This window comes from Rana temporaria, chromosome 3, assembly GCF_905171775.1.
Source record: "Rana temporaria chromosome 3, aRanTem1.1, whole genome shotgun sequence".
NCBI lineage: Eukaryota > Metazoa > Chordata > Amphibia > Anura > Ranidae > Rana > Rana temporaria.
Window position 1 is genome coordinate 292628954 of NC_053491.1, and position 25910 is coordinate 292654863.

A 25910-nucleotide genomic window follows, 5' to 3' on the forward strand; every position below is an offset into this window, starting at 1 on the left:
CTTTGCCTCCAGGTGAATGGGTAGGGGTACAATGTACCCCATATCCATTCACTTAGGGTGGGGGGCCGGTATCTGGGGGCCCCCTTATTTGAGGGGGCTCCCAGATTCCGATAAGCCCCCCGCCCGCAGACCCCGACAACCAACGTCCAGGGTTGTTGGGAAGAGGCCCTGTCCTTATCAACATGGGGACAGGGTGCTCTGGGGTGGGGGGGCCCCGCAGTGCGAGTGCGAGATGTCGGCACCATGTCGCCGAGAATCAGCGCAATGCTGTCTTGCTAGAAACACATTCTCGGCAACATGTACTGTAGTAGATAGGTAAAGCTGAGTGTGTTTTCAGGGAGAGATAGTTACTTCTATACATTGGAGTTGATTTACTAAAACTGTAAAAGTGCAAAAACTGGTGCAGCTGTGCATGGAAGCCAATCAGCTTCTAACTTCAGCTTCTTCAATTAAAATGACACTAAAGGTTCCCGTTTTTTTTAAAATAACAAACATGTCACACTTACCTCCACTGTGCAGCTTGTTTTGTTTTGATCCTGGTCTTCTGGAATCCCTCGGCTGCTGTCTCGGCTCATCCCCGCATCAGCTAACCTCCTTCATGGGAAGCTCTCTTCCCTTGCTCTCTCCCCTTGCGGGCGCGCTCCCGTGATACAGCGGGTGGCTATAGCCACCAACTGTATCACTCGGCCCCGCCTCCGGCGTGCCACGTCATTGATTTGATTGACAGCAGCGAGAACCAATGGCTGCGCTGCTATCAATCAACCAATGAATGAACTGAGAAGCCGGCCGAGAAGCCAGCATGTTCGCTGCGTGGGATTTTTGAGGGGTCAGGTAAGTAAACGGGGGGGGGGGGGGGGGGGGCGGCACTAATAGAATGAATTATGGTGAAAAAACCTTTACAACCCCTTTAAGCATTGACAAAAAATGTGGAAGCTGATTGGCTAACATGCAGGGCTGCACCAGATTTTGCACTCTCCAGGTTTAGTAAATCGCCCCTATTGCTATACAATGGTATACAATGCTATACATAGTGCTGAATTCTGCTGCATTACAGTGACTTGCAGTGAGGTGGGTGACGTAGTGTTTACCCCCATATTCACTGTGCTATATTTTTATTCATTATTGTGAATTGTTGTGTGTCAGAAAGTTTGGTTGCTGAGCTGTGAGCCCCCCTTGCTGCTTTTATTTTGTGTTTTTTTAATTTTCTTTTACCTTCAGTTCAGTGTTTTAGGGTTGCGCTTTAGTGTTTTCTAAAGGAACAGCACACACAAAAATGGGGAAATTGATAGATATAACATAAACATATGGAAAAAAAACACTAACTAGTTATTTAAAAATCAGCAAAAGTACTTCCAGTCACAACAAATCTAAGATTTGACATTATATAGTTTCTTCAATGTATGCTATAGGCTGCCTTGATAGATTTATGACTTTTAGTACAAATGTATGGACGTAACCTGTGCGATGTGGGAATGATCAAACAGTGTTGGAATTTACTTCTACTATGATTGTGCATGCCAATGCATACCAGTTTCATCAACAGTATTTTACTAGTTTTGAAGATAGCTCGTCTTTAATTTGGTTCATTTTATTATACATAATGATGGGATTTGGACAAGTGTCTTGCGTTTTTCTGAATATTAATGCTTTTTGAATAATTGCTTTGTTCCATCTGTTTATGTTATACAGAGATCAGTTTGTTTAATGTGCATTAATACAACTTAAAGGGTCACTAAAGGAAAAACATTTTTTAGCTAAATAGCTTCCTTTACCTTACTGCAGTACTGGTTTCATGTCCTCATTGTTCGTTTTTGCTTTGAAGTAGCTGTAATTCTGCTGTGATCTCCACACTTCCTGGTTGCCTGTATCCTTATAACCATCGTACTGGGAGCTTTCTCACGGTGGTCTAAGCTGTCATTACTGTGTGTCTAAAACTCCTCAGAACCAATCAGATTCATTTTAAAAACAAAACACTGCCCTGGATTTGTTGTTTTTGTTCTGTGAGTCTTCCCGACTCACCTCTCACCCGGAACTTCATGTATGTACCTTTAAAATCGAAAGTGAAACTAGAGGCACATTATATGATAGATTAAATTCAATTTTAAAAGGAATCAGTTAACTTTTATGTCTCTATACCCAATAAACAGTCATTTCAGCAAAAAAATTGTTTTCCTTTAGTGACCCTTTAAGATAAGTGATGTTGTACCTGAAGAGCAATTAATGAGTGATTGTCTCATATACTTTAGACATATGGGGCTCAGCATGGGCCATGGTATAAATACAGTACATAGAGAGAGAGAGACTACTAAAATGTGGTTATTGAATATGTATGTCTACTTCTTCCAGGAGATGCGGCCAATGGTATCAATATTAATTTTAATTGTTTTTAATTAAAGTCGGGGTTAAAACTCTGGTAGATAGTCAATTGAATATTTTTGATACATTTATAATCATTATGATTGTTCATTTTTATTGGGTTTTGAGGACACCTGAGCTTCTTCATATATTGTAGTATGCATTATTATTTTGGAGTCAAAGTGACAGGGAGTACAAGAAGCTGACCTTATGGCACATCAAGCAAGGAAGAGGATCAGAATGGTGTCATGCTTAGTAGAGCCAAGCATAAGCTTACCAGTATCCTATAGGCTTTATTAGCATATTCATAAAATTTGTTTGCTCCAAAGAAGCTGACCACTCAGAGGCATGCAACTATGGGGGCCGAAATAAGCTGGGCTTCTGCCTTGAGTAATTGTTGCAGTAAGTTATTCATTGTACGACAGACTCATTTTAAATGAGTACCAGCAGATATGCATTGACCTCTGAAAAATGCCTTGTGTGTTTCCCACAGAGTGGACACCATGCTTACTGTTCCTGTATTCAAACTTAAGTATTCTTCCAGACCCTTAGGTAGTTGCTCTTGAATATCATCATGAGAAAGGAGCATCTCATTACGCCTCCAATGGCATGTTTGGGACAGGCATTAGCCAGCATTAAGTCTACAACTATGGGAGAGTGGTCTGACCAAGTAATATCATCTATCTCAGAATAGATCAGCAATTGGCGTAATGGGGCAGAAAAGAATAAATTATCTAAATGATCTAATCTAGATTACATTCTATGTGCAGCAGTGACAAATATAAACCATTTTTTTTTGTAGGGGGTTGATTCTCCAAGAGTCAAACAAATGTAACCCCCTAATCAATTTATGAAAGGCTTTAGATAGGTTAAACAATCCCTTGAGGGGTGAGGGGGCGAGCAGGAGAGTCAGGATGCTCTCTACGTTGCAGATAGAGAAAGGAGCTGTGTGTTAGTGGGCGAGCACGATACTCCACACCAGGGAGAAAGCCTTGCATTACTGTGTGGAGTTACAGACAGAAGAACACGAAGTGAGGATTTCTCAGAAAAAATAAGGACATTTAAAAGCAAAATCGAAGGGTGAGGTAAGTGAAGGAGGCCTGCACTAAGGTAAAGGAAGCTATTTAGGGAAATTTTTATTTAGCTTTACAACCCCTTTAAGGCATCAGTATACTAAGACATTTTGGACAATTTCATGCTCCCAACTTTGTGAGAACAGTTTTGACGCCCCCTTCCTATTCCAACATGGCTGCGCACCAGTGCACAAAGAAAAGTCTATAAAGAGACTTAACCTCAACCCGATAGAACACCTTTTGGATGAATTAGAGCGGAGACTGCGAGCTAGGCCTTCTAGTCCACATCAGTGCTTGACCCCACAAATGTGCTTCTGGAAGAATGGTCAAACATTTCCATAGACTAAAGCCGTTTTCTCGGCAAGAAAGCTGCCGGGAGAGCTTTTTGCAGAGAAAACCGTGCGTGTGTATGGTTTCTCGTCCGTCGGGAAAACTGCCGGGAATCTCTATTCTCTCGTCGGGATTCTCGGCAGTGTTTTCCTGCCGAGAAAACCGAGCGTGTGTATATGCTTACCTGTCCCCGGTAAGCCTGCGCATGCTCGATTAAACTTTGACGCATGCGTGGTAGCTTACAAGGGCAGTGTAGGGTGTAGCAAGATGGTGGCGACGGCATTGAATGTGACGAGCGCATGCTCGTCGTAGTCGATGACGTCACAGTGTTCTTGCCATTCAAAAGAATGGCAGTTCTTTTGAATGGCCCGTGTGTACACTCGGCGAGCAAGAAAGCTTGCCAGGAATCTCGTCAGGAAAACCGTTGTTTTTTTCCTGACGAGATTCCCAGCCGTGTGTACAGGGCTACACTCCAGAACCTTGTGAACAGCCTTTCCAGAAGAGTGGAAGCTCCAAAGGGTGGGGCAATTCAATATTGAATCCTATGGGCTAAGACTGGGATGCCATTAAAGTTCATGTGCGTGTAAAGGCAGGCATCCCAATACTTTTTGTAATATAGTGTACCTACAGTCAAGCATAACAAATCAACATTAAGGGTCAAGTAGAGTAGGCCACCTTTAAAGGACATGTATGTTTATTTAAGAATGCCACTCCAGCCTTTCTGGAAAGATCTGAAGCAACAAAGAACGAGGGAAATATTTTGCTGCAAATTTAAATGAACTCCCATCACGGGAATGTGTTGTTGTGATAAAATGACATTAAGAAATTCCTTTAAAGCAAGCAGCGTCTTTCAGATGGAGTTTCAACTTTGCACATTAATGGATACTATCCGTAGAGACTTTGCAATCAATAATTTCATAAGACTCTCAATGATCAGACTGAAAAAGGAAGGACTGCCTGGTGTGTAAGTATATAGCACAAATATATACAGCAATATCAATCTGTAAATCAAAACATAGAAAACATAAAATTAATGAAATCATTATGATCTAGGCAAGATTAAACTGACAACAAAAACATTATCCAAAAGCCTGAGAGCAACATACAGTATATCTCTGGAGCCCATGAAAACTTCCATGGGACATATGGGGTACACATGAAAATAACAAAGATGGGGTGGAGGTCACTCTCTGCCTTTGATATAAAATTGGTGAAGTATAACCTTATCAGATAAATGCCAAAACCATATGGGTACTCATATGGGCCCTCAAAAGCAAATATAAATAGGTCTCAGCTGCAAAATAAGACTGTGTAGTTCATGACTAGTGTAGTTTCAATGTGCGACATTCCTTTCTGACCTCCCCATTACATCTTCCCCTTATACTACCCCCCATTTTACACCCCCATTACCACCTTAACCCAGTAACGAGACCGACACAGTAATTGGAGTAAAAATTGGCCACAACAGCCATTTTTTTATTTTATAACCAAAATAAATATTAAACCAAATTTAATAATAGGAATTTCCAACAATTCCAACTTTAACTATTAACACTTTTTACCAAACACTTTTATTAATATTTAACACCAGTCCCAATTGGTCTTTGACAGTAACCCCCATTAACCTTTTCACCACCACACTGCGGTACCATTACCATACCAGGCCTCCAGCCGACTCCAGCTCGGAGACACCCCTTTTTAACCCGCAGTGCACCGTAACCGTATTGCAGCAGAAACCGTTCCACTGCAATAACCCCATAAGGGGCCCATCCCACCGATGAGCCCCCCAACCATTTCCATTCCATCAGTTAACTGTCACCATCAAAGACCAAGGACACCGCCTCCGCTGTCGAGACAACTCTTCTTTTTGACCTGAAAGAAAAGAAAACAGATGCACAACAAACAACAAAACAAGGGAGGGTGGGTGGGAAATCCTGCCTCCCAGTGCTCTCCACTCTGCCTGTGTGATTTTGGTGCCGTCCCCGCCCCCTATATATGGCACTCCACCCCCTCCACTGAAATGATCCTGCAGCCACTCCCTTGAGAGCTCTCTTGATAATTTAACCCTCTGCTGCCCTGATTCCACCCCAGTCATGCCAGCCCTCCGTTATTTTTCCTTTTGTCCTGTCACTCCGGGCTTTTCTGAAGTGCAGTTGCACATTTTTCCAAGAGCTTTTTAAATGTGATAAAGCTCTGCTGTTTTTTTTTCTTACACTTGGTTGAGTATTCTTTACAAAGCGAAGAATGAGTGCAATTGCCCTTCCAAAGTATACAGTCGACAAAAATATTTGCCATTAGTAAATTCACCCCATAAAGTTTCACAGTTGGGCCTCAGCTACAAACATTCTAATATTTGCTGCAGGGTAATTCATGGACTGCGTGACTGCGTCTCCTAGTTTTGCAGTTTGTTCAACTGCACCAGCAATAAAAATACCGTATTTATCGGCGTATACCGCACACTTTTTTGCCCTGGGTGCGCGGTATACGCCGATACCCGCTTTCCCGCACCGAGTTTTGAATACTGCGCCGACATATACCGAGCGCAGTACACTCGGGTATAGTCGGGCAGTCTCGGCTCCTTCCGCGCTCACGTCCTGGACATACAGGACGTCAGCGCGGGTAGCCTAGCATTGCCGACAATACACGAGTGTACTGCGCTCTGTATATGTCGGCGCAGTATTCAAAACTTGGCGCGGGAAACGAGCGGGGAGGACGCCGCGGGGACGCCGCAGAAGGACACCGGACCCGCCGAAGAGGACACCGGACCCGCCGAAGAGGACACCGGACCCACCACAGAAGGACACCCGAAGCCGCAGAAGGACACCCGAAGCCGCAGAAGGACGCCGGACCCGCCGAAGAGGACACCCGAAGCCGCAGACGAACGCCGGACCCGACGAGGCCGCCGATGGACGCCGCGCAAGACACCAAAACTGTAAGTACAAAAACGGTATACGCGGGAGCGCGTTATACCGCGATAAATACGGTATATTGGCCTTTCTAAAATAGTGCACTGTAATTGTGACTTTATTTATTAAAACCTGCTAGAAACGGTGGTTTGGTCAAAGTGTTTGCATACTGTGTCAGTACAATATTTTTTTTCTATGAAATAATGCACTCTAATGTTGATTTCTTGAATAAAAGCTGCTTGCTGTCACCCTGTTAAAATGTGGCCTAGTAAAAGTGTGCAAATACTGTTCATTGAGTTCAGTACACATTTTTGCTAATGTTGTTTTTTTTTTAATACAAGCTGTCTGGTGTTTCTATTTATTAAAATGAGGCCTAGTTAAAATGCTTACAATTATCTATGGAATCAAGGCTATCCAATTGCACTGAGAAAGCTTGCAGGAAGCAAGGGACGCTGTCCCTGGCTAAATGGATTTGAACTATTTTTAAAGTATATTGTTTTTTTTTACTACCGATTAAATAAAATGGGTGAAGCCGAGTGTCCTTGTGAGATTTTCATTTGTAACATGATAAAAATGTTTGACCTCTGATATTTATTCAGCTCCTACCTCCTTCCTAACATCATAATCCTAAGCCTTTACATAAATCTACCTGCTCACCTTCCTCATTACACCATTTTACCATTGTTTTCTTGCTTAGTACTAGCTATTCCTGAGGGTTTCCAGTTTCATGTTTTCACTCCCTCTTTTGCATCTCAATGCTTAGTCCTCATGCCTTCCTCAGCATCTACATGCTTTGTTCATTTCATGTTCAGCTGCACACTGGTAATATTCACAATGTTCACCTAGCAGACATATGAAAAACCTAAAGCCGTGTACACACGATCGGTTTGTCCGGTTTTTCCATCGGTGTTAAAAAAAAGAACATGTTTTACATTTTTCCTATGGATAAAAAAACGATAGAAAAATCCGATCGTCTGTGTGGAACTCCATCGGAGAAAAATCCATGCATGCTCAGAATCAAGTCGACGCATGCTCGGAAGCATTGAACTTAAAGCGGAGTTCCACCTAAAAATTGAACTTCCGCTTAATCCACTCCTTTCCCCCTTACATGCCACATTTGGCATGTAATTTTTTTTGGGGGGTAGTGGGGGGGTCAGGAGGAGTGGGACTTCCTGTCCCACTTCCTCCTTCCGCTGAGGGGCTGTAAGGCGATTAGCTTAATCGCCTTATTGCAGCCCCTCCCTGTAGGCGAGCGCCTGTCCAATCGGATGGCGCTGCGCCGCTCGCGCATGCGCAGTGCCGCTCGCGCATGCGCAGTGGGTGCCCGGCCGTGAAGCCGAAAGCTGTCACTGCCGGGTGCCCACACTAGGAATGAAGACGCCGGCCAGTGAGGGGGGGCGAGGAGCGGAGCCCCGGCCGGCGCGTCGCTGGAACCGTGGAGCAGGTAAGTGTCTTTTTATTAAAAGCCAGCAGCTACACTTTTTTTAGCTGCTGACTTTTAATAAACTTAAAAAAAGTCTGGAACACCCCTTTAATTTGTTTCAGGTCGTCGTAGTGTTTTACATCACCGCGTTTTGGCATGGTCGGAATTTAGAGGCCGCGTACACACGGTCGATCCATCCGATGAGAATGGTCCGACGGACCGTTTTCATCGGTCCACAGCTGAAAAGGCCTGATGGTCTGATGTGCGTACACACCATCAGTTCAAAATCCGATCGGGTCAGAACGCGGTGACATAAAACACACGACGTGCTGAAAAAACAAAGTTCAATGCTTCCAAGCATGCGTCGACTTGATTCTGAGCATGCGCAGGTTTTGAACCGATGCTTTTGTGTACTAACCATAGGTTTTGACCGATGGTCAGCCTTCCATCGGTTCGATTTTAAAGCAAGTTCCAAAACTTTGGTCTGAAGGACAAAAGTCCGATGGGCCGTACACACTTTTGGTTTGGACCGATGAAACTGGACTTCGGTCCGTTTTCATCGGTTTGGACCGGTCGTGTGTACACAGCCTTATAGTGTGTATGCAAGACTGATTAGAGTCCATCGGATTAGAGTCCATCAGATATCCGATCGTGTGTACAGGGCTTAAGCACTGGAGATGGTGACTCCTTCTTTATTAAACTTTTTTGCCACTCATCCCCCTCCTTCACTTTCTGGTACATTTCATTTATTGGTCCTTCACCCAACACTTTACTTCATCTCATATTCACACTCTATTCCTTTCTTCATTCACAATCTATTATCAGTGTAACATATACTGTCATCTCACCTACAATTACTCCATTATCCCAGTGCTCATTGCTATGAGCCAACACTCTTTTTCGCCTTCCCCAATCTTACACCTCCAACACGTTCTTTCTTTTACATTTCCTGGTAATTTCTTGCCATCATCAGCAGTGGCAGTGTGGGCAATACCATCCTGTTGGAGGTTCCCTTGAGGTCTTTGCCCCCTCAGCTCCCGGGAGGGCTGCGGTACAGCGCCACTTGAACACTTAGTGCACTAATGTGTAAGTAGGGGGTTGGATTATTTCCTTCCTCCGCACCCCAATTCGCTCTCCCCCTGCATTGTTTTGGACCCTTGTTTGGGGAGTCTTGAATACATTTTACTGGCCCTCATACATACGTATAATGCAAGCAATGCCAGAAGACTGTTAGCATGCATTAAAAAGAGTATTTACTCAAGAGGAAAAAAAATTCTACTACTTTACAAAACTCTGGTTAATCCACATTTTGAATTGGTCCCCAATGCTCTGGAAGAATGTGCTTGAACTGGAGAAAATCCAGAGAAAGGCAATAAAGCTAATAAGGGGGCAGAGGGACCTTCATTATAAGGAATGACTAAACTCATTCAAGGCTTAAGCACATGCCTGCCTGCAGAGGAATGTGATCAGTGGCGGCTGGTGCTCAAAATTTTTGGGGGGGCGCAAAGGAAAAAAAAAATTGCAGTCTCACTGTGCCCAAACGCAGCCACTGTTACATGCCATCAAATGCAGCCACTGTGCCGTCAATTCGCACCACTGTGCCATGCCATTAAACGCAGTCACTGTGCCATGCCATCAAATGCAGTCACTGTGCCATCAATTCGCACCACTGTGCCATCAATTCGCACCACTGTGCCATGCCATTAAACGCAGTCACTGTGCCATGCCATCAAATGCAGTCACTGTGCCATCAATTCGCACCACTGTGCCATCAATTCGCACCACTGTGCCATGCCATTAAACGCAGTCACTGTGCCATCCATTGTCACCACTGTGCCATGCCATTAAACGCAGCCACTGTGCCATACATTGTCACCACTGTGCCATGCCATTAAACGCAGCCACTGTGCCATCCATTGTCACCACTGTGCCATCCATTGTCACCACTGTGCCATACATTGTCACCACTGTGCCATGCCATTAAACGCAGCCACTGTGCCATACATTGTCACCACTGTGCCATGCCATTAAACGCAGTCACTGTGCCATCCATTGTCACCACTGTGCCATGCCATTAAACGCAGCCACTGTGCCATACATTGTCACCACTGTGCCATGCCATTAAACGCAGCCCCTGTGCCATACATTGTCACCACTGTGCCATGCCATTAAACGCAGCCCCTGTGCCATACATTGTCACCACTGTGCCATGCCATTAAACGCAGCCACTGTGCCATCCATTGTCACCACTGTGCCATCCATTGTCACCACTGTGCCATGCCATTAAACGCAGCCACTGTGCCATCCATTGTCACCACTGTGCCATGCCATTATACGCAGCCACTGTGCCTTTTAATGGTCGCCGCTGTGCCAATTGTCCCCACTGTGCCCTGTAAATTGCGTTTCCCCCCCCCCCCCGCCCGGCACTTACCTTTACTGGAGTCAGGCATCCACGTCCCACGATGTCTTCTCCCGCCCTCGATGACTGACAGGCGTCTCAGCCAATCAGGTTACAGGTAGCCAGAACCGGCCAACGTGATTGGCTGAGACGCCTGTCATCTTAATCAAGGGGCGTACAGTCTATGCGCTCCGAGAATAAGCTTCCGGGACCCGAGGGCTGTATTGGGAAAGCCTATCAGAGCTGTTGGCTTTGATAGACATTTCCCTACAGCCAACCAGCTGGCGTTATTCAGATGGCCGGACATTGAGCGCCGACCATCTGAATAACAGCGGCAGCGGCGAAAATAACATAGATTCGTGCAATGCATGAATCTATGTTATTTCACTCAGTGGCGGTGAGAGCCAGAGGGGGCGGCGCTCCAGCGCCCTCTATGGACGAACCGCCACTGAATGTGATTCATCAGACTTGGACTCTTTGTCTGACGATGGGGATGACCGATGGTTCGAACCGGAGTTTCATGAGTCGCAGTGGGGTAAAAGCTCCTGAACCAACAAGTCCCGTAGACGCAAGGAGCGCTCCGACCATGCCGTACCACTTGCAGGGCTTCCCCAGTTAACATGGGAAGTTGGAGTGTCAAGCACTAGTGTAGTTAACCCTATGCCTCCTCTTCTACCTGTACTGAAGAGAGCTTCTGACGCTTTCATCCTACAAGGCCATGGAGACCTCCGTACCTTGCCGAAACTGGCCCTCCTACAGTGCATTTTTATGAGAAAGGTGGCCAATGATTATGAGTGGGAATATCCCTATGTGCCACCAGACCTCATGTCCATGATTGAGCAAAAGAGGGAGGACTGGTACCAAGATGCAATCTGGGAGCGTTTGAATGTACCAAAGGCCGACCGCAACACAGAGTATGCATTTGTCTGTGTTGGCCGACGGTTTGAAGATTATTTGAGAGACTGGAGCCTTGGTCAGTACATTTTCAGCGATAGAGTGGTTCTTAAATGTCCCGGGAAAGTGGATCAAGTTTTCTCTGTTACCACTACAAATTACCGAGGGGACAATGTCACTCTGTCGGATCCAAGGTTCTATAAGTAGGCCCCATGCCTACGTTGTCAACTTTATTTTTCATTTAAAAAAAGTTACGGACAAGAACTGTTGCCTCTTTCCAGTTTTTGTTTTCATTCCACCGGATCCACACTTTGTTGTTTGTGCAGAACTTCGGGGGGTTTGATCAGTTAGTAAGGATAGGATCTTGCCGGCTTCTTCACAGTACCAGGAGAAAGAAAGAAGGAGAAGAAACAGTTTTTTTTATATCTCCCTTTTTCTACTAACTGTTCTAAGTGAGCAATGGACTGCCTTATCCTGGTAGTACCAGTGCACTGACCACTAGGGGCAGTGTTCTGCGACTTCTACCAGAGCAGAGAGCTATTGTACATAACCATGTTTTCTTCTTTAGCCTTACAGCAGAGAAAAAAAATTACATAAATATGATTATTGTGGTTTTATATGCCTCACCACGTATTGATGTCTCTTTGGGAGGAAGGGAAATTTCGCTCTCTGACGAGAGGGTGCAGTTTCAATTCCAATCTTAGTGATTGTTTATGTAAATGGTTATTTGTATGTGCCACTCTGGGACGAAAAGGGATTTCACCTCAGCAGTGGAAGGTGCAGCTCCAGTTCACCCCTCGGGGACTAAAAATGTAAATAGTTGATGTATATCTGTACGTATGTGTTTTTGTTTTCTTCCAATTTTATTCTACAGGTGGTTTGACCAGCTATCAACAACTGTCGGAGAATGGGGCAGTATAGATAGTCAGTATTGTAAAATGTTCTATGTATCACTGTACATAAATTCTTATTTGATAATGTTTTAAAATGTTTGTAGTTTTTTTATTTCTTTCTACCACTATCCTTTTATGTTGTTATTCAGATTCAGGTCAGGTATTCAGGAGTGAATACCTTTTCTTGGGACACTGAGGACAGTGTCTATTCAGGTAGGGGGAGTGTGTAGCGCCTGTGTACTTTATGGTACTGGTGCTAGTTAAATTTAAAGGTAGTTTAGAGTGTAGTTAATCTCTGATCAAGATTGTTAAGTGCAAAACAGGGTCTCTGTCTTAGCTTGGCTGTGCTGTAGGCTTATTCTGTTGTACTGGGGTGTTCTTCCAGCCCCGGTGCTGCAGGTGGCAGCAGCGGTGTCAAGGTTTGGGTGCTCTTTCCCAGCAGCCAATCAGGAGGGTTTCTCCTTGCTGTGCATGCTGGGGAGGGGTATTTATGAGGCAGACGCCATTGGTTCTGGGTCTTATTGGTCCAGTGTGGCACCCACCTTTAGGGTGGCCACATCACGCCGCCCCGGGGTTATGGCCTACCTGGCCGGGGGTGCGTGCCACGCAGTGTTCCTGGTTCCGGGACCATGTTGGCCCGGAGCATCTGAACAGCGACGGGAATCCAGTGAGTGACTGGGTTCCCACTTTTGAGGATCCCAAGCTGTACTGCTGTTCAGTGGGGAGTCAGTCTAAGGAGCGCCAATGAGAGGCAAAAGGGCCTGGACAAACCACCGGGGATTGAGGTAGCCGGACACTGAGGGATTGATCACCTGTCAGTCGGTACCTGGGCGACAAGTTGAAGGAGATCCAGGCGTAACTCATCTAAGGAGGGATATATCCAAGAATTCAATCCGGAGAGGGCCTGTGGCAGAGGTGTCTTTCTGAGGCAGAGACTTTTCCTCAAGTTCAAGTCCACCAAGGAGGGTCTGTGGCAGAGACCTTATCCTACAATTGTCCGAGTGATACTCCGGCTGCCAGGTCAGTGAGAGAGGCCTGTCCGGGTACGCTAAACCCACTCCGGCGGGAGTGGCGCATATAAGTGTTACGTTGGGAGCAGGACTGTTTCCTATTATCACGCCTGAATCTGCTATCCTCCATTCTTCTTCAAATTTACTTTCCTCACCATAAGTTTACTGTTTTTACCCGGCTGGGTAATAAAGAGCACAGCAAAGAGCATCGTGGACATTCCTTTACTTCTACTATATGCAATACGCATCACCCCCTAGGAATTCGGAGGAGCCATGAGGTAATGTGCCGCCCAAAAATCCAGCAGCTCCTCCGGGGGTAGTGCTACATAAAAAAAGTTCCAACGATGTAATCCTGACCTGCCGCTACGAATGATACCGCCTTATAGGAGGCGCCTGGCCGAATGACGCTCTCTTGGTGTGACAGTTTTTTTTATAGCTGAGGGCGGGGTCACTCATCATGTGTGCGGGTGACCCAGCCCCATTTCTGACACAAGGAGAAAGCATGGGGTTACCCATTGATGTGTATGGGTGACCCCATCCCCTCTGGCTCATCACGGGAAACCTCAGCTATAAAAGAACTATCACACCGAAAGAGCGTCATTCGGCCAGCCGCGCCTCCTATGAGGTGGTATCGTTCGTAGCGGCATTTTTTTCTGAACGCTCGAGACAGGATTACATCGTTGGAACTTTTTTTTCTTTTTTCTTTTTAATAAAGAACTTGTCCCAAACTGTCTCCTGTGGTTTTTAAAATGTTGAGACTTTTTTTTTGTGAAATGGTAGGGGTACAATGTACCCCATTACCAATTCACATGGGGGGGGGGGCTGGGATCTGGAGTTTCCCTTTGTTAAAGGGGGCTTCCAGATTTCGATAAGCCCCCCACCCGCAGACCCCCACAACCACCGGACAAGGGTTGTGGGGATGAGGCCCTTGTCCCCATCAACATGGGGACATCCTCCCCATGTTGAGGGCATGTGGCCTGGTACGGTTCAGGGGGGGCACTCTCTCGTCCCCCCTCTTTTCCTGTGGCCTGACAGGTTGCGTGCTTGGATATGAGTCTGGTAAAGATTTTTGGGGGTAACTCCATGCCATTTTTTTTAAATGGCGCAGGGTTCCCCTTAATATTCATACCAGACCCAAAGGGCCTGGTAATGGACTAAGAGGGAACCCATGCTGTTTTTTTTTCAATTTCTTTTATCTGTATTGCTGGGACCCGGCTATTCACTATAGCCGTGAGTAGTTTTAAATGACTTTTTTCCTTTAGAAATGTAATTTTGTGCAGGGACTTTTCTAAGCACAGGAAAAATGCGCTAATTTACAGGCATGCTATAGACATCCCCAGGTATGAAATTTAAAGGAATATTTTACTTTTATTGTTTCACTTTAAGCATTATTAAAATCACTGCTCCCGAAAAAAAACGTATTTTTTTTTGCATTGATACATATTCCTTGGGGCAGGACCCAGGTCCCTAAACACTTTTTATGACAATAACTTGCATATTAGGCTTTAAAATTAGCACTTTTGATTTTTCATGTTCGTGTCCCATAGTCTTTTTTTTAACAAGAGAAAATCTTTTATTCAGATCTTTACATTACAAGTGATGCAAACACACAATCCATCACATGAACAACAATACACATAGTGCCATACAGTAGTAAACAGCAATAATGTTAACCACATGATGGGTGAGGACAAAATCCTTATATCGTACTAACATTAGCGCCAGAGGTAGATATTTCAATACGTCAGGGATGTCCCCTCTCCATTTAGTTAGGGCTTTCTCAAGTTTTACAGGGGCGGCTAAGGACAAACGAAAGTACAGGGAGGATAGGGGTTTATATATGGCAGTGAGTAGTCCCTCTACGGAGTCCGATTCGAGGGTAATAGAAGGTGGGAATTGCTTACTGTATGCATGGCATAGTTGGTAATAGTGGAACAGCATCCAGTCTGGCAGCTGATAGGTATCTCTGAGGTCAGAGAATGCCCACAATTTGCCGCCGGCAACTATATGTTTAAGGTACACTATCCCTTTCTTTGCCCAAATCTGGGGGTCTGGGACTTTATTCAAGTGTAAGAGGTTAGGATTACCCCAGAGGGGCAGATGGGGGGAGTATGTCCTGGGGGAGCTTTTACGTGCACTAACCATGCGCCACACTGAGATTGTTGTACACATTGGTTCTGTAAGGCCGGGGTGAGATTTCGGTCCCCTGAACACCAGATTGCTAAGTGAGGAGTATGATCCCATAATCACTGCTTCGAATGTTACTGCAGGGTTGTCTTTGGGCTGAGAAAACCACCACCTGACCGTTACCAAAACTGCCGCCCAAAAGTACACCTGAATGTCCGGTAGGGATAGGCCACCTCGTGCAATGGGAAGTTGCAAGGTGGAAATGGCCAACCGTGGGGGTCTGCCAATCCACATAAATGAGGATATGATGCCGTTCAATGTGGCAAAGAATGAGGTCGAGGGGGAGTAGCGGGAAGTTGCGGAAAAAGTATAGGAGTAAGTTCATCCTACCTACTGGTGAAAGAGGAGAGATCTCTAGGTCGTGCATCTCTGCGAGAAGGTCTTCAGCAGTGGCATGAGATTTAATTCTATGTATGAGGACAGAGTCGCTCTAATCAGTATCCCCAGATAGTTAAATTCCAACATCCAGTTTAAGGGGGACGAGGTCCCGACACATGGAGCGAGAATAGGAGGGATTTTCCCTAATTAACCCTATTGACAGAAAACGTGCCGAACACATCCACAATGTGGAGAGCCGGTGGGAGGGGTGAAACTTCTTTAAGGAATAGGAGGGTGTCATCAGCATATAAGGAAAATATTGTCTGTGATCACCCCTACTGGGATGCCCTCAATCAAGGGGGTTGCTCTAATAAGGGCCGCCATGGGTTCCATGGACAATGCAAACAGGTCAGGGGAGAGTGGCCATCCCTGCCTAGTGCCTCTGGACAGGGGGAATGAAGGTGACAGAGAGTTATTCATGCGAATAAAAGGCGTGGGTTTATGGTAAAGCATTTGGACCCATCTAACAAAGCGGGGGCCAAACCAAAATCTACGCAGGATGGCCCATAGGTAGCACCACTCCACTGAATTAAACGCTTTCTCAGCATCTAGAGAGGTCACCACCCCCGGACCATCCCCGTCCCCCCTGGAGAGATGTGTGAGGAGATGCCGGATATTGCTATTAGTCCCTCGTGCCGACATAAACCCGGATTGCACCAAGGCAGTGATCACAACATTCAAGCGCCCGGCTAAAATCTTGGCCAATATCTTGGCATCGACATTTAGGAGAGATATCGGACTGTATGAAGAACACTGCTCAGGGGCCTTGCCTGGTTTGATAATGACTAAGATAACTGCCTCAGCCATGGTCGGGGGAGACAGTCTTCCTTCACAGCCTTTTGTAGCATGAGTTTAAATGCGGGGAGCAGTTCCTTTACATATGTCTTAAATAGTTCAGCAGGGATGCCACCCGGGCTCGGTGTCTTACCATTTTGCAGGGAGGTCACCTCCCGCCAAATCTCATCCAGCGTAATAGGAATGTCTAATGCATCTCTGTAGGTGGACATCAAGCAAGGCAGCTCCGTCTCCTCCAGATATGCTTCGAGCTCCCCATCCATGCACACCTGTACAGCTCCTGGTAGAATGATGCAATACGGCCTTTGATGGCTGTAGGGTCAGTCAGCAGCAATCCATCGGCATCAGCTATAGCCGATATAGTCACAGGTGAGGAGCTCTACCTCGCCAGCCATGGCAACATGCTACCCGTCTTCTCCCCATGCTTGCATATACATTGGGATTGGTGTAGAAATTTAGTTTTTGTAGCGGATGTTCGGAGCAGGAACACATCTCTCAATGCGGCCTGAAAGTCAGAGTATACCCCAGGATCCCTATTAGCGGAGTTTTCTGTCTCAAGTGCAGTCACATTTGTCTCAGCCCTCTTTATATCCTCTCTCATGTCCTTTCAAGTCCTACGGATATGTGTCTGCAGGCTGCCCCTAGAGAAGGCCTTGAACACATCCCAAGACATGGTCAGGGGTATAGAAGGGTCTAGGTCACGCCAGTTTTGAATCACCTCAGCTTGATATGGCTCAGAGATCCCGGAGTCAGACAGCCAGAATCTGGACAGATCCACAATCCCTCCCCGGCAGTCGTGGACACACTCAGCTTCAACAGCAGAGGAGCATGATCCGAGACACCCCGTGGAAGGGTGGAAACATCTCATACCTCCCCCGCATAGGCCAGGTCTATGTGCAAGAAGGTTCTATATGAGGCTGAGTGACACATGTAGGCTCGCTGATGAGGGTAACGCCACCTCCACACATCAGTCAAGTTGGAGGCATCCGCCCAGGAGAACAGGTCCGAAAGTGGACCCACACACCGGAGAGTCTGTCAAACCCAGGATCCGGGACCAGGTTAAAGTCGCCAATTATCACCACATTATCTGTATCAAATACAGCAATCTTAGAAATTAGCTGGTTGAGTAATCTTTTATATGAAGACCTCTCAGTAGAAGAAAATAACATAATCTTAAAGTACCATCATCCTAACATAATTTTGAATAAGGAAAGGGTTCGTTGGGACGCGGTGACGTCATCCGTAGGCGCCGCTGTGCCGTCCTGTGAGATCAGTCACTTGGCCTAGAAAACTCACAATAGTGTGATACCGCATAGAAAATTTAATAAAAAAAAGTAAGCAACACACTTACAATTCCGAAGTTTAAAATCAGCATAAGTAAGAGCCGGCCGGCATGTCAGAACGAATTCGTCCTCAGCGTGCGTTGACGTTAGCACGTCACCTCCTGACGTTTCGTCTAAGATAGACTTAATCCAGCTCTGTTTTCTGGTGGTTCCTTCCTGGCTCCTGCCTATTATCAGTCAGGTCCTAGGGCCCTAAAGTTTTGAATATTTCATATAGGTATGACTAATTGATTTATTTCCACACATTTTCCTCACTACCACATTTTTCACTAGCAGCACTTGATAGACTTGTTTGCAATCCTTCACTCACCGTCCCCGCACTCCCCCCTGTTCCTACCTCCCCCAACCCCTGCCTCTTACAACCTTTCTAATCCCAAACCCTTCTTCCCTCCCTTCACTGTTTCCTTAATTTCCTCCACCTTCCCCTCCCCCCCCTGTCCCCCTCTTTTGCTCTGCCCACTTCTTCCCTTCTCTATTGTTCCCTTCTCCTCTCCCCCCCTCCCCTTCCCCCCTCCCATTCCCCTTCCCTTCTTCTTCCCCTTCATCCCTTCCTTTCTTTTTCTGTTTCCTTCTCTTTCTTTCTTTCCCTCCAGCTCTTCTATGTTCTTTTGTCATTTCTCCCCCCCTTATCTTCCCTTCTTTTTCTCCCTTTCCCTCCACTTCATCACCTTCTTTCCCGTCACCACACCCCTCTAGGTTGTGGCTCTCCCCTTCACCCCTCCTCCTTTTTCTCCCCCCTTGTCTTTCTTCCCAGTTTTGTTTTCTTTTGCCTTCCCAACCTTTTCCTGCACTTTCACTTTCCTTGTTCACATACACGATTTCCCTGCACCCTCCCTTCCCTCCCTGTCTTATCTGTTTTGGTGATTAAAATCCCCTCTTTTTGCTGTGGGGTCCTAATCGGTATTTAATTTTTCCATTATGCGTTGGGTAATGACAATAATTCTTATATAATACATATTCACCATGTAACCCTTCACTTCCTTTTCCCCTTCCATATTTCTTGTTTCACCTCCATCACGGTGGCCCTTGCACTTTAGCCATAAATAAGATTCCATCCTATTTATACTAACCACTACTCCATATACAGTCACCACAGATCCTCACCTTGCTGGGGGCATCCCTACCATCTCATACCCCGTGTGAGATCCCTTTCTCCACGCTGGGCTCAGGCTCCCCCAAGGAGTGAATTTGTTTGTACAGGTAAGCCGCGCAGTCTTTGTATTGTCCCCTTGAACTTTATTTGTATAACATTTTTCAATGATTGTATATATGTGTGTTTTTTACCTGATTGACCCTGTGCATATGCTCCCATGTGTACACAACCTGTAATGCTAATAACCATACATTGTCATTCTTTAGAACAATATCTCCTGACGAAGCTACCACAAGTAGCGAAACTAGTAGAGATCCTGATCTATATGACCCTCTCCGCCTCATCGCTGCCCGCAGATCAGGGCCTATATACCACCTCGATGATGTGTTGGCTGGTCGTATAATCTGTTTTACACTATCACTGTTGTAATTTTAAAAACATTGTGTACTCCTTAATCCCCTTATGCTATGTTTATTTTTTAATAAATTGAACTTTTTTACCTTTACTATACTCTTTTGTATAACTGATTTATCTAGTACCGATACATTCCATCAGCCCTTACCCATTCCCCTTGGCTTCTTTGGTTGAGTAATCTCATGGAGGCTGGGGGGACAGGTAGAGATCCACCACCACCAGCTCCATCCTATCTATTACAGCATGCATTATGACATATCTCCCGTCCGGGTCCAGCTCCGGATCCAGCTCCAACAACTTAAAAGGTAGGGATTTGTGAACTAGAATGCTAACTCCCCGGGAATTATTGGTATAGGTGGAGTGGTAAAGGTGTCCCACCCAGGATCGTCTAAGGCTTAAAAGCTTGCTGCCCGTTAAATGCGTCTCCTGGAGGATGCAGATCTGGGAGAGGAACTGAAATACCAGTGATCTCTTCACAGAGGAGTTTAAACCCCTAGTGTTCCATGAGATTATAGTGCACTCAGCCATAATCGCCCTGTGGTGCTAGATGAAGCTGGAATATTTCTACTAGGCCCCGGAGCTGAACCCGGACCATCACATAAATCAGAACATGAAAACCCACACATCCTATGTCACATAGTAAAACATTGCTTGTAAAAGTATAATGAAATAACAGAACATAACCAAACATTCGCAACCACCCCCCACCCCCCAAAATGCCAACCCCGACCCCAACTGTGGGGAGCCTCAGGATCCCAACTTGAAAGAAAGACGAACACGCCTGCAATGAGGAAACGTGTGCGGAACGGCATCCACAGTCCAGCGGGTAGATGACACGCATGCAGTCCCCCTCAGGGGACTGGAGCAAAAAGGAAATAGATGTGGGTGCAGTCTCCTGGCTATGCCGGGGGTACAAACTTAAACAGTAGCGCAGCATGTGCTGACAAATCCAAGGGCCTGGGTCACAGGGGAGGAGGAAGGAAGAAGCAGGACACAGTCTCAGAGGCAATCCTCCAGCAGTGAGGCCTCAGGGGATAGTTTGAGGCGTAGCCTCCTCGCCTCCAGGGTCATGAAATGGGGAGCACAGCAGAGCGTGGGAAGTGTTGGACACAGGAGGTAGATCCAGGTCAGTGTGTAGAGAGAAGGCACGTTGAAAAAGGCAGCAGGTGAAATCAGATGGAGTACGTATCGATCCACATGGAGGCCTCCTTTGGGGATGTGAAAAACCAAAGAGATTTGCCGTCCTCCACCCTCAGTCTGGTCGGGAACAGCATACTGTACTTGATATGTTTGGAGCGAAGACTAGCTCTTACTAGAGTTGAGCGGACACCTGGATGTTCGGGTTCGGACCCGAACCCGAACTTTAAAAAAAAAGTTCGGGCTCGGTAACTCGAACCCGATTTCCGAACCCCATTGAAGTCAATGGGACACAGACTTTTAGTAAAACAAAATAAAAAATGTGCGGAGGTCCCCCCAAATTCAATAACCAGACCCTTTAGGTCTGGTATGGATATTAAGGGGAGCCCCGCCGTCAATTAAAAAAAAATTACGTAGGGTTCCCCCTAAATATCCATAACCAGACCCTTCAGGTCTGGTGTGGATTTTAAGGGGAACTCCACCCCAAATAAAAAAAAATGGCGTGGAGTTCCCCCTAAAATCCACACCAGACCCCTTATCCGAGCACGTTGACCTGGCCGGCCGCAGAAAAGAGGGGGGGACAGAGTGCGGCCCCCCCTCTCCTGAACCGCACCAGGCCACATGCCCTCAACATTGGGAGGGTGCTTTGGGGTGCCCCCCAAAGCACCTTGTCCCCATGTTGATGGGGACAAGGGTCTCATCCCCACAACCCTTGCCCGGTGGTTGTGGGGGTATGCGGGCAGGGGGCTTATAAGAATCTGGAAGACCCCTTTAACAAAGGGGACCCCCAGATCCTGGCCCCCCTGTGTGAAATGGTAATGGGATACACTGTACCCCTACCATTTCACGAAGGAAGTGTAAATAGTAGTTTTCAGAAAAAAAACACACACACCATAGAACAAATTACTTTATTAATTAAACCAAATAAAAATCCAGCGGTGAAAATAGACGATCGATGCTGCTCCCTGCTCCATCGTTGTCTCTATCCAGCGCCGGGTGATCTCTCCAGCGCCGGGTGATGTCTCCAGCGACGGACGATTGGTCCAGCGATGAGAACATCCATCCATTCAGAGCACAGCTCAGCGAATGAGGCGCCAATGCTTTGACGTTTCTTTTATAGGGGAGGCGGGCCACCCGTCGCGTGACCCCGTCCCGCTCTGACGCAAGGGCTGTCCCAGTGATGTAGCAGAGTGTGCGTCAGAGGGGGACGGGGTCACGTGACGCGTGGCCCGCCTCCCCTATAAAAGAAACGTCAAAGCTTTGGCGCGTCATTTGCTGAGCTGTGCTCTGAATGGATGGATGTTCTCATCGCTGGACCAATCGTCCGTCGCTGGAGACATCACCCGTCGCTGGAGAGATCACCCGGTGGTGGATAGAGACAACAATGGAGCAGGGAGCAGCATCGATCGTCTATTTTCACCGCTGGATTTTTATTTGGTTTAATTAATAAAGTAATTTGTTCTACGGTGTGTGTTTTTTTTCTGAAAACTACTATTTACACTTCCTTCGTGAAATGGTAGGGGTACATTGTACCCCATTACCATTTCACACAGGGGGGGCCAGGATCTGGGGGTCCCCTTTGTTAAAGGTGTCTTTCAGATTCTGATAAGCCCCCTGCCCGCATACCCCCACAACCACCGGGCAAGGGTTGTGGGGATGAGACCCTTGTCCCCATCAACATGGGGACAAGGTGCTTTGGGGGGCACCCCAAAGCACCCTCTCAATGTTGAGGGCATGTGGTTCGGTTCAGGAGAGGGGGAGGCCACACTCTGTCCCCCCCTCTTTTCTGCGGCCGGCCAGGTCAATGTGCTCGGATAAGGGGTCTGGTGTGGATTTTAGGGGGAACTCCACGCCATTTTTTTTTAAATTTTGGGGTGGAGTTCCCCTTAATATCCATACCAGACCTAAAGGTTCTGGTTACTGAATTTGGGGGGACCTCCGCGCATTTTTTTTCCCCGAACTCCGAACCCGGACCCAAACTTTCATCAATTATTCGGGTTCGGGTCCGGGTTCGGGAAAAACCCAAAGTCCCTACCGAACCCGAACTTTACAGTTCAGGTTCGCTCAACTCTAGCTCTTACAGCATCATAGGATTCACGCTGTTTCTAAGTTTCCAGCGAATACTCCAGAAAGATTTGGAGCTTAGCGTTTTTGAAGCGTAGCTTCCTTCATCACCGTATCCCTATCCCAGAAGTGAAGTAGTTTAAAGATAAAAGTGCGAGGCGGTGCTCCCTGGGGACCTCTGGTGGCGGGTATGCGATGGGCCCTCTCCACAGTAAAGAACAGAGAAAATCGAGAAAGTAGCTGTTGCAATAAGCTTTCAGCAAAGGCCGTGGGGTCTGCGCCTTCAGCTCCCTCAGGGAGTCCCAGAATACACATATTATTTCCTCTGTTGCGATTTTCTGCTTCTTCTGCGCTGGACTCAAGCACCTTAACCTTGGCCTTGAATGTCAGCCCCATGGTCACGTACCGTCTCTTTGGTCTGGGAGACCCTTTGCTCCACCTCAGTCATTCTGCCATGGAAGGCATCAAAGTCCTTTCTAATAAACTCCACATTAGCCTGTATATGGTCCACCTTGCCAGTCAGGGCAGTTATGACCTTTAAAATCGGACGCTGTGGCAAGTAGCCGGTCAGGATTTTAGGCCTAGTTCTCCACCTGGGCAGGAGTTCTAGGCGAGGCCGCGGCTGCGGCCTTGTCCGCGATGTCCAGTTTTGCTGCCTTTTCCGGGAGCGAGGCTGTTTTTTCCTCCTCTGCATACCCCAAAGAAGCTACTGAGGCTAGGGAGGCAGCTTGCCTGTTCACATGTTCTGCTGCGAACCGAACCAGGGGGGGTTCGGCTCATCCTTACTGGTGAGGAATGTGAAGTGGGAGGGGCTGAAGGGGACCCTATCTCCTGATTTCGGCATAGGTGTCACTGCTGCAAGACACCACAAAGTCGGAGACAAAGTGAAGCTGGAGACACGGTGAGTAACACTACCTGCGATTATAGTTGCCATTGAAAGTCCCCACTACAGTTCTCAGATCAGCAGATGACCTTGATCAAGAGCACCTAAGTTGGCTGATCAGAACTCCCCCCTGCACTGCCACTCATGCTATTCCCCCCACCAGCACTGCCACTCATCCCAACTCCCTACCAGCACTGCCACTCATCCCAACTCCCTGCCAGCACTGCCACTCATCCCATTCCCCCCACCCCCCCCCACCAAGGAGTAATAGAAGGAATAAAAATAGAGAATGTATGGAAGGGAGAGGAAAATAGGGGGAGGAACAAAGAAAAAGGGAGAGAAAGAAGAAGAGAAAGAAGAAGAAAGATGGCTAGAGAGAGGGGTGGGGAAAAAAAACAGGAAATTAGGATAGTGAGAGATAAAATGGAAAGAAAGGAGAAGAGAAAGAGTGGTACATTCTAAAATCACCATGCCTGCAGCCTTCACCTTTTTCTGCACAGGACTCTGCATTATAGGTGAGTGATTCGACCCCTGCTGTCTTCTCCTCCCAAGCAGACACTCTATCACTTCAGAGCTCTCTTCCTTACATGGAAAATGGACAGGCCATTGATTGTCCCCAGGCTAAACCCACACTGGCACATATTATGTTTGCCATACAGGACTGCAAGGCCTCTCTTACTACCCAAATAGAATCCATCTGCATAGATTTTTCCCTAATAAAGCAGGATGTATTGAACCTGCGTGACGGAACTTGGCAGGTGAGGAACACATCAGCTCCTTAGAAGATACTGTGCACCCCGCCACAAATGAGCTGGTGACCCTTCGAGCCAAACTAGATGACCTGGAGAACCAATCACACAGAAACAACCTCCGCTTTGTGGGGTTCACCGAACGTTTGGAAGGATCTCACCCTGAACGGTTTCGCCTCTCCTCGCTACGGGATGTTTTTGGCAATGATGAAACCTCGTCCTCCTTGGTCATCGAATGGCCGCACCGCACACCTTTGCGCCCTCCTCTCTCAGGAGCCCCTCTGTGCTTCCTCATTGCACGGATTCTTAACTTCCAAGACAAATTTTTGTTTTGTTTTTTTGTGTTCAGTTTTCATGTACTTAGGGCCAGATCCACAGCCAGCGCCGCAAATTAAGTTACTCAAAACTTATGTCATTTAAGTTACGGTGCCCTAATTTGGTGTCATAAGTGCCGTATCCACAGCGCATCTGCGCACAAAATTGCGCAAGCGTAACTTAAATCCCGAGGCGTAAGGAGGGGTTATTGCAAGTGGGAAGGAAGTGGGCGTGCTTCATTGTAATGAGCCGTGACCCCATGCAAATGAAGGGCCGGCCATACTGTGCATGCGCGCACGAATCTGCTTCTCACTGGGCATGTGCAGAACTTGGCTTGGCGCAATCAGTGATATAGGTAAAAGGCCAAGCGTACTTAGTTTGAGGATCGCCCTGTGTATAAATAGCCCCAGACAAACACACTTCCCTTGCAAAAGTGTTTCCCTATGTTACCCTTCCTAGAGCAAGTTGCTTCTGCTCTGAACGTTTGTCGGTGTTTGTTGGTGAGTTGTGTGTGATAGAGAAGTTTTGGAGCAGTATTAGATTGTAGTTGGTGTTTGTTTCTGCTAAGTGTATTTTCTGTTTGTTTTTTTCGGAGTGTATTTTTTTTTTCTGATTGTATTTTGTGTTTGTTTTTTGCTGATTGTATTTTGTGTTTGTTTTTTGCGTGTTTGTTTTTGAATTTGTAGTAGCTGTCTGCTTGTGTGTTTTGCTTTTTGTGTGTTTCTTCTGTGAGTTTTTTTGTTTGTTTGTTGTGTGTGTATTTTTGTTTGTTTGTCCTGTGAGTTTCTTCTTGTTGCTGAGTGGTGTCTGTGATGGCACCAAGCGCAGGAAGCTCAATTTTAATCAGGTAGAGAAGCAAATTCTTGCTCGGGCCATCGTCCAATATGGCCGATATTTACATGGTCCTGATAGCCGGAACACCTCCCCGGCCCAAAGGAAGGCGATTCTAAAGAAGGTTACGGATCAAATCAATGTGGCGCGGGGGGGGGAGACGAGGACCCCCCCTGGCATCCAAAAAAAGATCAACGATCTAAAGAGCGTGGTCCGTAATAAGGTGGCAAAGATCACTGCCCATACCACAGGCACTAGAGGAGGGAGACCCTGCCCCATCCATCTGAGTGAGGAGGAATGGGCAGTGGCCCGGTGTTTCCAGCTAGAGCAGGTGGTGGGCCTGCGTGGATATCAGTCAGGTGTTCCTGTGAGGCCAGGTAAGTTTTTGGTTTTTCTATCTGGTGATTAGCATGTGTGGGTGGGGGAAGGGAAGATGTGC